The 13,709-nt window shown below is 43.5% G+C and overlaps 1 protein-coding gene across 2 annotated transcripts in view; it reads left to right on the top strand.

Annotated features, from left to right (window-relative positions):
• The first annotated feature begins 5,802 nt into the window (after nucleotides 1-5,802).
• The window catches only part of ATG5 (autophagy related 5), a 140,991-nt gene continuing 133,084 nt past the window's right edge, over nucleotides 5,803-13,709 (top strand). The window contains exon 1 of one of the 2 annotated variants that reach the window (XM_004044467.5): nucleotides 5,803-6,148. The gene's annotated coding sequence lies outside the window, so the exon portion shown is untranslated. The remainder of the gene's footprint in view (nucleotides 6,149-13,709) is intronic. The other variant, XM_019030082.4, reaches the window with a different exon arrangement.

The raw sequence follows: 13,709 nt of genomic DNA, 5'->3' as shown, positions 1-13,709 counted from the left end.
GGCAGTTAGCAGGGCTAGGATCTCTTGCTTGTTTTTTATCTCTTTTCTTTCAGCCGTCAGTAACCTTCGCTCCCTGTAAATGGCCTCATGTATATGCGCCGTTGCAAAAGCATATCAGCTGTCTGTATATACTGTCAGCTTTTTCCCCGCCTTTAAGGTAAGAGCTTGGGTGAGCGCTATCAGTTCGGCCTTCTGGGCCGATGTCCCCGGGGGCAGGGGTTCCGTCCAGATTACTTCAGTCTCTGAAGTTACTGCCGCTCTAGCGTACCTCTGGCCTTGATGCATGAAGCTGCTCCTATCAGTGAACCAGACGAGGTCGGCGTCAGGAAGTGGGCGGTCCTGCAGGTCTTTGCTCAGATTATCATGCCGGGGGGGCCGCCTAGGTTGGGTGTACTCTGGCTGTAGATGCTTTTTCTGTACCACTGCTGCCAGGACCTTGGTCATTTTTTTCAGTGGCCTTAAATTGCTTTTCCTCTGGAGTATCTCTGTTATTGTAAACCTGCTGGGCTATCTGAAGGAGGTCCTGAATCCGCTTTCCTTCCAAGTCTTCTAATTTCTGGAGTTTTCTCTTAATATCTGGGGCTGCCTGATTTACGAAAGACATTATTACAGCTGCCTGACTTCCTGGAGCCTCTGGATCTATGGGGGTGTACTGTCTAAAAGCTTCCATTAATCTTTCTAAGTAGGTAGCTGGGCTCTCTGTCTTCCCCTGCAGAATAGAATATACTTTAGCCAAATTAGTGGGCTTGCGAGCAGCTGCCCAGAGACCTGCCATTAGAGTCTGGCGATAAAGGTGTAGCTGTCCTTTACTTTCTGCCATATTGTAGTCCTATGCCGGCCTGGTCAGAGGAAAGGTTGCGTTTATGAGGTCAGGGTTGGCAGTCAGTTGACCGTCGTCCTCCGGGACCAGCTTTCTAGCTTCTATCTGTATTCTCTCTTGCTCCTCCGTGGTGAACAAGATTCGGAGGAGCTGCTGACAATCATCCTAAGTGGGCTGGTGGGTGAACATGACACTATCCAGTAAAGCCAGTAAATCTTTGGGGTTGTCTGAAAACTGAGCACTCTGAGTCTTCCAGTTATACAGATCACTGGTGGAGAATGGCCAGTACTGGAGCCTGGAGATTCCCGTGTCATCTGGGGGTCCTATTTCCCGAAGGGGTAAAGCCACCGTGGAGTCAGGCGGCTGAGGGGGGCTAGTCCGCGAAGTGCGCCTTCACGTCCGCCCCGCCAGCCTTTCAAAGTTACTTTTCCTTTCAGCGGGCCTGTGTGTGCCAGCTGCCTCCCGTCCGCCTGCTCCTTCCTGCAGCTCAGCCAGGGGGGCTGGGGCCTGGGGCCTGGAGGGGTACAGAGGGGGTTCTGTGAACAGTGGGTCCCCGCTGTCAGGTAGAACAGGATGGGGGGGGGCAGTTGGTTGCTTGGATTTTAGTGGTCGGGCAACCAGTGCCTTACAGGGTTCAGAGGCTAATTGGAAAGGGGACAGCTAAGGAGGCGGGTTCTTAACAAGGTCCTGCCATAGGAGGATATATGGGATTTGATCTAAGTGGCCTGCATGCCTAGGTAGGAAAATCTTGGACTTTACCTTAGTGATGACAGCAAGTCAGAAGGTCCTTTCGGGCGGCCACCTCACATCAAAGGCAGGCCACTCGGAGCGACACAGAGTAATTAGCTCTTCTTTCCTGATTTCTATACCAAGATCATGGCCTTTTGCTCTAACTTCCTCGAAATTACTCATAAGGGGAGATAGAGGAGCGCTCCGGGTATTACTTATCCTGTAACAATCTGTAGTCTCTTCCTGTAAAGGAATGTGGGTTTGAATCCTTGTAAAGGAAATCTGATCTGACTTATTAATGACATCTAATCGCAGGCGCACTTTGGCAGCCCTGGTCAGAGTTAGCTGCCTGGATCGCGGTTGCGCTGGGGCAGCCCAGATCAGAGACAGCTGCTGCCCGCCAAACCGGGGCAGTTCAGATCGCAAGCGCGCACCGGAAGCCCAGGTCAGAGTTAGCTGCCTGGATCGCGGTCGTGCTGGGGCAGCCCAGATCAGAGACAGCTGCTGCCCGCCAAACCGGGGCAGCTCAGATCAGAGACAGCTGCTGCCCGCCAAACCGGGGCAGCTCAGATTGCAATATAGATCAGATGAGAGCCAGGGGACGTCTCCCACCGGTCTCCGCTGGCTGTCCTATAGCGCATCCACCAGGACTGTGCCAGCTCCAGTTTCAGACCTCGCGAGTCACAGATTCGGATTCAGAACAGACACAGACAGACAAACAGAGACGAGCCAGCTCACCTATCAGTAGATCGATCCTAGCAGATCCATTGACCAGGGGTCTGGTGGGCTTGGGGAATCCTGGACGAGCCCCCAGATGTTATGCCCAGACCGTTTGTTCCCCAAAGAAGACCACCAGAGTCCAGAGTCAAAGCCAAGCGGCAAGGATCTTTACTACAAGTTCGAACCTGGTCCTTCCATTCTACAGCATACAAGAGGGCCCTGAACAATGCGACTGTTTGCTTTTTATAGCCTGAAAGTTACAGGGGAACAAAGGAATTCTTTTGGTTCCTGCTCTTTCAGTAAAACTTTGAACGGCTGTCTCCTTATCGGAGACTTTCCTGGTGGTGTTTGTACTGGGCTCAGGAAGTTTGAGAGATATATGGCGATATGTGGTGGGATGGGAGGATAAGATGTGTTTGTACTAGGCTTGTTTGTTTTGAGCCTGGGGCTGAGGAATGTGCCTGGCTCCTTTCACACTTTGTGAGGTGTGCAAAAATAAAAGCCAGACTTTACAACTACAAACTATTATAGTGAAAAGAAAAGAGAGCAATTTATTAACAAAGACTTCTTTGGAGTCTCTCCTTAGAAACCAGCATTTGGGAGGAGTTGTGTATTTGACTTTTGTTGAAAAGAGGACTTTATAAACAAGTTCGCACGAATCAAAGGCTGCCTGAGAGTGCCGAGACCAGCTCGGTCCGGCAGACCCTAACCCAGCGGCGCTAGAGGAATTAAAGACACACACACAGAAATGAGCTGAGAGCCCCGAACAGAGATTTACCCATGTATTTATTAACAGCAAGCCAGTCATTAGCATTGTTTCTATAGATATTAAATTGACTAAAAGTATCCCTTATGGGAAATGAAGGGATGGGCCGAATTAAAGGAATAGGTTGGGCTAGTTAACTGCATCAGGAGCATGTCCTTAAGGCACAAATCTCTCATGCTATTGTTTGTGGCTTAAGAATGCCTTTAAGCAGTTTTCCGCCCTGGGCGGGCCAGGTGTTCCTTGCCCTCATTCCGGTAAGCCCACAACCTTCCAGCGTGGGCTTTATGGCCATCGTGAACACGTCACAGTGCTGCAGAGATTTAGTTGATGGCCAGTTTTGGGGCCAGTTTATGGCCAGATTTTGGGGGTCTTGCTCCCAACAGAGAGTCACCCCCAATAAGCTAAAACTTGGAGGAAATGGTAAGGCCAACCAAAAAGAGCTCTTTAAAAGTTATCTTCATAGAAAAAAATTAAAAATTTGCAGTGCCACTGATTTGGAGAAAAGGCATAATGTTCACAAATGGAAATGACAGAGATGAAACATAAAATTCCCTTTATTTCCAAATTTTTGCTCAAGGAGCATGATCATCATATAGAAACAAGTGTAACAACTATTTAATAGGAACGCTGATAACTGGACCATATCCAGAGGAGAGATATGGCATGTGAAGAATGGCTGAAAGAAATGACAATGTTTATCCCTGAGCGCATTACGGGGCACAAGAGCTACCTTTTCATATTGAAATGCTGTCTTTTAGAAGAAGAGTTAGTTATTTCTGTTGTATGTTGTAGATGGGTGAGGAAGAGAGAAGGACAAGGGGAGAAAGAAAGAAAACAGGGTCAATTTATAAAAATTACAGGAAGTTGAATTTTAAGTCAAATCAAGTAATCACCTTTCACCTATTGGGTTTCTTCATACATAGTTTCCCCCAAAACAATTTTTTTTTTTTTTTTTTGAGACAGGTTCTCTCTCTGTCACCTAGACTGCAGTGATACAATCACAGCTCACTGCAACCTTGACCTCCTGGGCTCATGTAATCCTCCTTCCTCAACCACTGGAGTAGCTGGGACTGTAGGCACATGCCACCACGCCCTCCTAATTTTTGTGTTTTTTGTAGAGACGTGGTCTTGCCATGTTGTGCAGGCTGGTCTTGAACTCCTGGACTCAAGCTATCCTCTTACCTGGGCCTCCCAAAGTGCTGAGATTACAGGCATGAGCCACTGTGCCTGGTCCCAACATTTTGTTAGGAAATAATTTTGAACACACAGCAAAACTGAACAAATTTTACAGTTAATACCCATTTACAATGAACCTAGATTCTACCATCTAGATTCTACCATTATATTTTACCATTATATTTTACTATATTTGGTTAATCACATGTTTATCCATCTATGCGCCCCTAAATCCATCTTATTTTTCAGATACATTTTAAAGGAAATTTTATATACTTTTGTCTGACACTGGGAAGGCAATGCACCTTAATCCCACAAGCTTTCTTACAGAGGCTAATGGCTGTTTACTGGGGACACTGTAGTGAGGATTTCTGCATTGAGTAGGTGAAGAGGACCATAACTGTGGCTTTCAAACTTTTCTGACTGCTACCCTTACTAAGAAATGTATTTCACATTCCTATCCAGTGTACACCACATACATACTGAAGTAAAAATTTTGGGACACAATATTTCCCCTTTACATGTGTGAAGCATGCTGATATTTTCTATTTTATTTCATTTAAAAAGATGCTGGGCATGCTTACCTAACTTGATTTAGATACCCACTAATGTACTGTAATTTACCGTTTGAAAATCATTGTACTTAGTCCAACTCCAAGAAGATCTTTCTTTTTAAAAGAATCCTGTGGCTACTACTAGAATTTTCCTTATGTTCCCAATTATCAAGAACCTGTTTTGAGTCTCAGCACAGTACTTACTTAACATGCATGCCGTTAGGGCACGTGTAATTAAGAGAAACACCTTAAATGCCTGCTAAGACTTCTGGATAGAGCCAATTCAAAGATTCTTTATTAGTAAGTTTACCAATTATTATTATTTTTTTTTTGAGACGGAGTCTTGCTCTTTCGCCCAGGCGGGACTGCGGTGGCCCTATCTTGGCTCACTGCAAGCTCCACCTCCCGGGTTCACGCCATTCTCCTGCCTCAGCCTCTCGAGTAGCTGGGACTACAGGCGCCCGCCACCGCGCCCGGCTAATTTTTTTTGTATTTTTAGTAGAGACGGGGTTTCACCGTGTTAGCCATGATGGTCTCGATCTCCTGACCTCGTGATCCGCCCGCCTCGGCCTCCCAAACTGCTGGGATTACAGGCGTGAGCCACCGCGCCCGGCCCCAATTATTTTTACAAAGGGTAAGATAAAGATATGCACTCTTGGATGGGTGGGAGGGTTCAGTGCTCATATAGTCTTCTGTTAAACTAGGTTATTAATGCCTGCGGTGGTTCCAACAAAGTAGAGAAGAAGATCAAATGAGAAAATGGATGGGAAAGTACTTTGAAGACTAATGTTTTATTAATACTGTTGTGTGATGCCAGGAAGAAAGGGATGTTGCGATCAAGCTCTAGGGAGGCAGTGTTTCAGTATTTTTAAAACTGTTTTTGTGGAACTGTTAAGTTAACCTCCCCAAGCCCCAATAACTACATTTTGACGCAAGATTCTCAGAAGAGGGTAGAAGCTATGAACTTGGAGAGGTTTGGTCCCGAGTTCGGGCTTACTGCCCCGTTGGCGCATGCTCAAGAGCGACTCGGGCCTCCTCGCCGGGTTGAGCAGAACACGGAGGGCGGAGTTCGGACCACGTGGGGTCTCGTGACGTCATCTCCGGGCGCCGAGGGTGACTGGACTTGTGGTGCGCTGCCAGGGCACCGCAGCGTTGCCGGTTGTATTCGCTGGATACCAGAGGGCGGAAGTGCAGCAGGGTTCAGCTCCGACCTCCGCGCCGGTGCTTTTTGCGGCTGCGCGGGCTTCCTGGAGTCCTGCTACCGCGTCCCCGCAGGACAGGGTGTCAGGCGGGCAGCTTGCCCCGCCGCCCCACCGGACAGCGGAATCTGGGCGTCCCCACCAGAGCGGGGAGCCGGAAGGAGGAGCCGTCGCTTGGAGTAGGGTACGTGTGTGTGTCCACCTTGTGTGAGGAAATTCCTAGAGGAGGAGGGCTGGGGAGGGGCCAGGTAGGTGTGGTAGGAAGGAGGGGTGAGTAGTTGCCTGGAGGAGCGCCCGCCCGGCCGCGATGGCGGGTGAAGGTGGTTCCTCCGGGCAGAGGTGGAGTTGGCGAGACGCCGGCCCGGAGCCCTGGGGCCGGTTGGCGGGTGTGGCCTGCGGGGTCCCTCTTGGGGTACATGTCTGTTGCTTACTAAGGTAGGAAAGCGAGAGTCTAGTCGCAGGCTCTAGAGTTCAGTTCAGGACCTGCATTTTTTGTGGAACACAGTTATTTAAACCTTTATTGCACAGTGCAGTGTGAGTCTGTCCAAACTCGGTGGGTATGTCCTCCAAACAATTTATCTATTTACGATATTCCCTGTCTCAATAACAATATTTAGTGCTACCAAAGACATTTTCTGTTGGCAAGACACTTTTACATACTTCATTTGTACTTTGGATTATTTTAAAATTATCCTGAACTTGAGGAACCTAGGAAACTATTGGTTCTAGATTTTTCTGAGGGGCGAGGAGGTACAGCCTGTCTTGAGCAATCAGAACCCGGAGACTTACCAGACAGTAGCTGAACTTCCAAAGCCTTCCAGAATTGGCTTGTTAAATTTCTGAGACCTTGAAACTGGATACTTGGCTGTGAACTGAACTATTTGTGATTTCCATAGAGGGAGTTTCTGGTTGAATTTTGAATTTGAAAATAAGAATGTTGTGCTCAGGGTAGTAATTGAGAGGTATTTTACACCAGATTTAAGCCTGTGCTTTTATCATCAAAGATATGCTACTTAAAATTGGGGGAAAGTGTACAGAATGGAACTGTATGGATATGGATTTTTAGAATAGTGCACACACCTCAAGTGTGTATTTATTTCATTAATTTCCCCCAAACTGAGTACCTCCTATGTGTTAGGCACTGGACAAAACAGTAAACAAAATAGTAAACAAAAGAATAAAAATCCCTGCCATCATGAAGTTCCACTTTGGGGATGGGGTGAGAAGACATTGATACAAAAATTAAGGTACAGTCTTTCCTGTCCCTCGGCATCTGTGGGAGATTGATTCCAGGACCTCCCTTGGATACCAAAGTCCTCAAATGCTCAAGTCCCTGATATAAAATGGTGTAGTGTTTGCAGATAACCTATGCACATCCTCCTATCTTTAGTTCAACTCTGCATTATTTATAATGCACAATACAACTTAAATGCTGTATAAATAGTTGGTATGGTGTATTGTTTAGGGAATAATGACAAAAAAGAGTCTATACATGTTCAGTACTGACTTTTTTTTCTTCCCCGAATATTTTTTCATCCATGATTGGTTGAATACAAGGACGAAGAACCCATGGGTAGCAAGGGCCAACTGTGTATGTCAAGTGGTGGAAAGTGCTAGAGAAAAAAACCAAAGCAGTGCAGGGGTATAGGGAATGCCAAGAGATGGGAGGGGTGGCCATAGAAAAGATGATATTAACTTGGAGGCCTACAGGTGATAAAGAAGGGTGCCACTTGGAAGGAGCTACCACTGAAGCCCTGAAGCAGGCACATACTAGCTAGTTTGACTGGAAAATAATGAACAAGAGGGAAAGAAGTAGTGGATACTTAGGTGGAAATGGGGCCAAGTCATTTAGGAGCATGTGGGAATTTATAAGAACCTTAATTTGTACTTTAAATGAGTTGGGTTTTGAGTAAGCAGTGAGTTGATCTAACTTGTGTTTTAAAAGATCTGATTGCTGTGTTGACTGTATGCAGCAGGTGCAGAAATAAGAGTTGTTAGTAGGCCATTGACTGCATTTATCCAGGTTAAAGGTCAAGGTGACTTGAATCAGGGTAGTAATAGTGGCGATAGTGCGAAATGACCAGATTCTAGACTTTTGAGAGCAGTCAGGTAGAAGAAGGGTCAAGGACGACTCCAAGGATTACGGACTGAGCAACTAAAGAATAGAACTTGGCCGGGCATGATGGCTCATGCTTGTAATACCATCTTTGAGAGAATCCCCAGCCTGGGCGACATAACGAGACCCTGTCTCTACAAAAAAATAAAAAATTAGCTGGGCATAGTGGCATGAGCCTGTAGTCCTGGCTATTTGGGAAGCTGAGATGGGAGGGGAGGATCACTTGACTCCCTTGAGCTCAAGGTTACAGTGACCCATGATCCTTCACTGTAGTCCATCCTGGGTGACAGCAAGACCCTGTCTCTTTAAAAAAAAAAGGACTTTAACACTTAGCGAAACGGAAAAGACCACAGAGTGATAATGGTAGGAGAACTTTTTGTTGGGAGGCCGAGGTGGGCGGATCACGAGGTCAGGAGACCGAGACCATCCTGGCTAACACGGTGAAACCCCGTCTCTACTAAAAAGACAAAAAAAAAACCACACACAAAAAAAACCCCGAACCTGGTGGCAAGCGCCTGTAGTCCCAGCCACTGGGGAGGCTGAAGCAGGAGAATGGCAAGAACCCGGGAGGCAGAGCTTGCAGAGAGCCGAGATCGCGCCACTGCACTCCAGCCTGGGCGACAGAGCGAGACCCCGTCTCAAAATAAAATAAAATAAATGATAGGAGAGAGGAGGAAGGAAGATCTGAAATGGTTTTCCGTTTTGCATATGTTAAATTTGTAAATGGAAATGTCGTATGTGGTGGTATATGTGAAGCCAGCCAGTTCAAAAGAGAAGTCTGGACAGAAGATAAAACTGTGGGAGTGTAAATGTGTAAGTGTTATTTAAAACCATGTGAGAGATCTTCAAGGGAGTGGTTCAAGGACTGAGTCCTGGGGCATTTCAACATTTACAGTTTGGAGAGATTTACAAAATTTCCTCTCTCCCAGGGTGGGACTGTTGAGTAAAATTCCTCTTGAGAATCACTGATTCACAGTACCTGGATAGAAGGAAATAGAAAGCAAGGTCATTAGCTGAGAGAGAGGAGGAGGAGGAAGAAGTGAACCTTTGAGGGAGGAGAAGGTATAGAATAGTGATGTAGGAAAGTGGGAGAATAAATGGACTAGGGAAAAGTAGGAAACCAGTGTTTATGAATTTAAAGGAAGACCAGCCAGCATAGATTATTATTTTTTTATGTTTCCACGCTTAGTCTAGTAAGTATTTGATATTTCTAGGTAGTTGGGGGTTTTGTCAGTGAAAATTACTTCAGGTAGTAGGTTAGTTTTTCTTGGTATGTAGTGTGAAAGAAACTATTATGCATTATATTGTTGTCACACCGTGTCATTTTCTGAATGACTGATTGGTTAACAGATGTTGTTGGTGGGCACCTACTCTGTCCCAGGCTCTGAACTAGATGCAGAAAATAGAAGTCAGTAATAGCCCCTGCCCTCAAGAAACTTACTTCTAGTAGATTGTGTCACGGGTTGGAATTTCTTTATTTCCAAGACAGTTCCTTGAAATTGGATGGTGATGATGGTGTAGTGTATGTAGGAGAGGGAAAATCTTTCTAAAATAACAAAATATGCTGAATTTAAAGTGTGACTATACTGATTTGGAGAGGAGTTTAGGGAGAAAATTTCTTAAGTAGCTAGATTCATATATTTATATATTTTTCCCCATTATTTAACAGAAATTTCAAAGCCTACTATGTGCTAACTGTACTAATATTGGTGATAAGAAGGTACTTATGACTAAATTTTGCTGTCAAAGAACTCCCAGTTCAATGTGGGGAGGGGCAGGAGACAGATAAGATAAACAGATAACTGCATTGCATGATAGTTCATGCTATTAAAGAAGTAATTAGACTGGAGGCTGCATAGGGGAAAACTTCCCAAGGAGCTGTTATTAAGCCGACACTTAAGAGGATTAAGAGTTGGCCAGGCGCGGTGGCTCACGCCTGTCATCCCAGCACTTTGGGAGGCCGAGGCAGGCGGATCATGAGGTCAGGAGATCGAGACCACCCTGGCTAACACGGTGAAATCCCGTGTCTACTAAAAATACAAAAAATTAGCTTGGCGCGGTGGCAGGCGCCTGTAGTCCCAGCTACTCAGGAGGCTGAGGCAGGAGAATGGCGTGACCCCGGGAGACGGAGCTTGCAGTGAGCCGAGATGGCGCCACTGCACTCCATCCTGAGCGACAGAGCGAGACTCCGTCTCAAAAAAAAAAGTTTGACCCAGAGAGGATAAAAGAGTTGGCCAAAAGAGGAGGGAAAAAGTGTTCAAGCAGAGGGGCCATGGAAATATGAGGAAACTGTACTAAAAACATACATTGTTTATTGAGTGGTTACCAAATGTACTAAACACGTAACAGCCCTGTGAAAATTATAATTATCTTCATTTTACAAATATGAGCGTCAAAGAGGATGGGTTTGTTGTTCAAGACACGTAACTAATAGGTGGAAATCAGGGTTTAAACCCATGTCAGTCTGATTTCAAAGCCCCTTAACTATTTTATTGTATTTTGCATGCTGTCAGCATCTAAATCTTCCCTGCCCTTGTTCTGTATCCCTCATTTTTCATCAACTTCTCTTCCTTCCTTGGAAAGACTCATCTGTTTCTCACCAGTCCACGACTACCTCTCTAGGTCAGGCACTCGTTACTTTTTGCCTTAGTTGCTGAAATTACTACCTGGCTAGCCTCTCTGACTCAAGGCTCTCCCTTCTGTGCACTGCTACCAGATAATTGTTTTTATTTTACCATTCTAAAACCTGTAGGCACTATAGGACTGGTGGATGAGATTGAGATTCCCCCTCAGTCTTCTGTTTGGTATGTTTCATGGTCTAGTCTCATTTTATTTACATTTATAGATTTGACATTAGAGGGATAATAATTGCTTGCATTTCCTAGCGCTTACCATGTGTCCATTATTGTATCAAACACTTTATGGATTTTTTTTTTTTTTCAGAACAACCTTTTGACTTGGGTAATATTAATTCCACTTCACAAGCAAGGAAATTGAAGCTTAGTGAAGTAAAGTGACTTGCCTAAAGGTCACGTGTGATGTTAAAACAGGTTATGGTATCAGCTCTTTCATTATCTATTAATACTACTCTCAACCCAAAATTTCCTTAAAAGTTGGCATATATATTGCGCCTGCCCACTTAATACCTTTATTAATGCTATTTTGGCTTGTTAGAATATTTGTCATCTTTTTGCCTGTCCATATTCTACCCATTCTTCGAGTTCCACATCTTTTAAAATTACTTGAACACTATAGGATGTATTAATATCTCCAACCCCTCCTCTTTCCCCTGCCCCGTGAAAACTCTCACAGAGTAACATTTAATTATACCATGGACATATGGATGTTTTGGAGTTGGGAGGGATGATGGCAATCAACATAGTATGATGGAAAGAATGTGAGATTAGAAACCTGAGTTAGGATGTGGCTTCTAATTTTGGCTCCGCCATTTATTAGCTACAAGATTTTAGAAAAATCATCTGACATCCTCATCTCAAATTTATCATTTGTAAAATGGGAACATATAGGCTTGTGTGTATCACATGTGAGGTAATGTAAAATGTATAGTGTTTCTGGAGTTACTTGATATTTAAAGTAGTATATAATCTACTGTTAACTAATTTTTATTATCTAATCTCACCTGCTTACCTCATTTTTTGGGATTCTGTTTGGTTCTGTAGTTTTATATTCATACACTGTCTTTGCAACAAATTCAAATTCAGTAAGCATTTTTTGAGCACCTACTGAATTCCAGATACCATTCCAAGTATCAGAGGTGAAAAGATGAATGAGATATGATCCTTCTCCCTAACGGAATCTATTACAGTTTGCTGGAGGAGACGTACAAATAAATACTATTGATATAAACTTACAAGGGTAGAGGAAAAGTAGAGGTGCCAGGAGAGAACAAGGCGAGTTCTGCCTGAATCATGTGTAGAAGAAAGGTTATTTTGAGCTGGGTCCTAAAGGATGTTTAAGTTGAAAGATAAGGTAAAGAAGGCTGCTTTAGGGTAAGGGTACCACCAGCATGGGCAAAGGCACAGAAAGGAAAGAAAGTGCATAGTATGTTTAGTAGATTTGGAGATTATACTTTGTTAATGACTGAGGTTTTTAAAAGTCCATTATTATTCTTCTTCTAGCACCTGCCACACGGCTAGGCATATCAAACGATTAAATATTTGACTCTAAATTGCATATTATTAGCAGTGTTTACTGCAAAATTTTTAGCTTTTTTATACCTATAATTACTACTTATGTTATATAATGCTTTTGATTATTATTAGTTTTTGAAGTCTTTAAGTGTTGACTTTTAAACATTTTTGAGACATGTTCTTGTTCTGTAAATTATAATAGTAGATAACCTTTATAGTACATATTATATGATAGACATTGTTCAAGTGCTTTACATGTATTCATTTAATTCTTGTATCTAATGTGGTAAGTGCTGTTTTCCCATGTTACAGATGAGAAAACAGAAATAGAGAAGTTAAATGACTTACTTGAGGTCACACTGTAAGTGGTGGAGCTGGTTTTGGCTCCAGACAGTCTGGCTCCACCTTTTACATTTCTAACTTCTACTCTATAGTGCTTCTCAAGAGTTAAATTTTGTTTTATTGCCTCTTTAAAAAAGGATTATTGAAAACTTAACATCCTTTAGTTTTATTCATGTATCCCCAATTTTTCTTACATATTTTTAAAGTTAAGTGTATTCACTGGAGACATGCTTTCTTATATAATTTATTATAGGTAAACATTAATATTGAAAGATTAACATTTTAAGATCCTATAAATTTGGGTCTGTGTATTTTGAGGCAGTAAGCAGCCTTGTTTGCAGTTTTCATAAATCTGTTTTGCAGAGTTTGTTTGTTTTGCAACATTTGTGTCAGCTCTACTACATTATACCTTTAGCTGCCTTGGCTGAGTTAGTTCTTCCCTTGAGGTCTTGCAAAAAATATACATGTAAGCAACAATGGTATATGGGAAATAAAGTACCAATTTATCTTTCACTAGTTTTTTTACTTAAAATCCTACTGTAGAACTTTGGTAAACTTTGCTGGAACATAAGACTTTAAAACTCAAGCCTGTAGTTGGAGTCTTGAGGTGTTCTGCCTTCTAAGTCTATATTTGTATCTCTTTTGGGAAGGGACTCAGAAGCAGCATTGGTCATTCATTTTACTGTTTGTGACATGTGGAAGGGAGAAACAGAAGAGAATGTTATGGAAAGAAAGAGCAGGATGGTCAGGGTTCTCGTCTGGCAGCCTAGAGGGGAGAGAAGGGAGCCACACTCACATGCATGATATTTTGGTTTATGATGATCCCTGCCTATTAATAAACATGTCAAGTGGTGTCCTGGAATCTGACCAATCAGATTACTATTCCTCCTTGAGAGTACAGTGCTTGAAGAGGAGGGAAGAGCAATTGTCTTGGATTATATTTTCTATCTGCTTCTTCTGAGAAGAAAAATAATATCAATAGTGACAATATAGTGACTTCAACTTTAAGCTTGTAATTAACTTTTATTAAATATTTTTAGTAAAGGAACTCTTCATCTCAAATTATTTTTCTCTTCATCATCAAAAGGTGAATCTCAGTTGCAGCTGTTGACTAACTGGATGTATCATGGCTGCAG

The sequence above is a fragment of the Gorilla gorilla genome, chromosome 5 (genome assembly GCF_029281585.2).
Source record: "Gorilla gorilla gorilla isolate KB3781 chromosome 5, NHGRI_mGorGor1-v2.1_pri, whole genome shotgun sequence".
In the NCBI taxonomy this organism is placed as follows: Eukaryota; Metazoa; Chordata; class Mammalia; order Primates; family Hominidae; genus Gorilla; species Gorilla gorilla.
The sequence above is the reverse complement of the archived record's forward strand: the minus strand, read 5'-3'. Positions and strand labels throughout refer to the sequence as shown.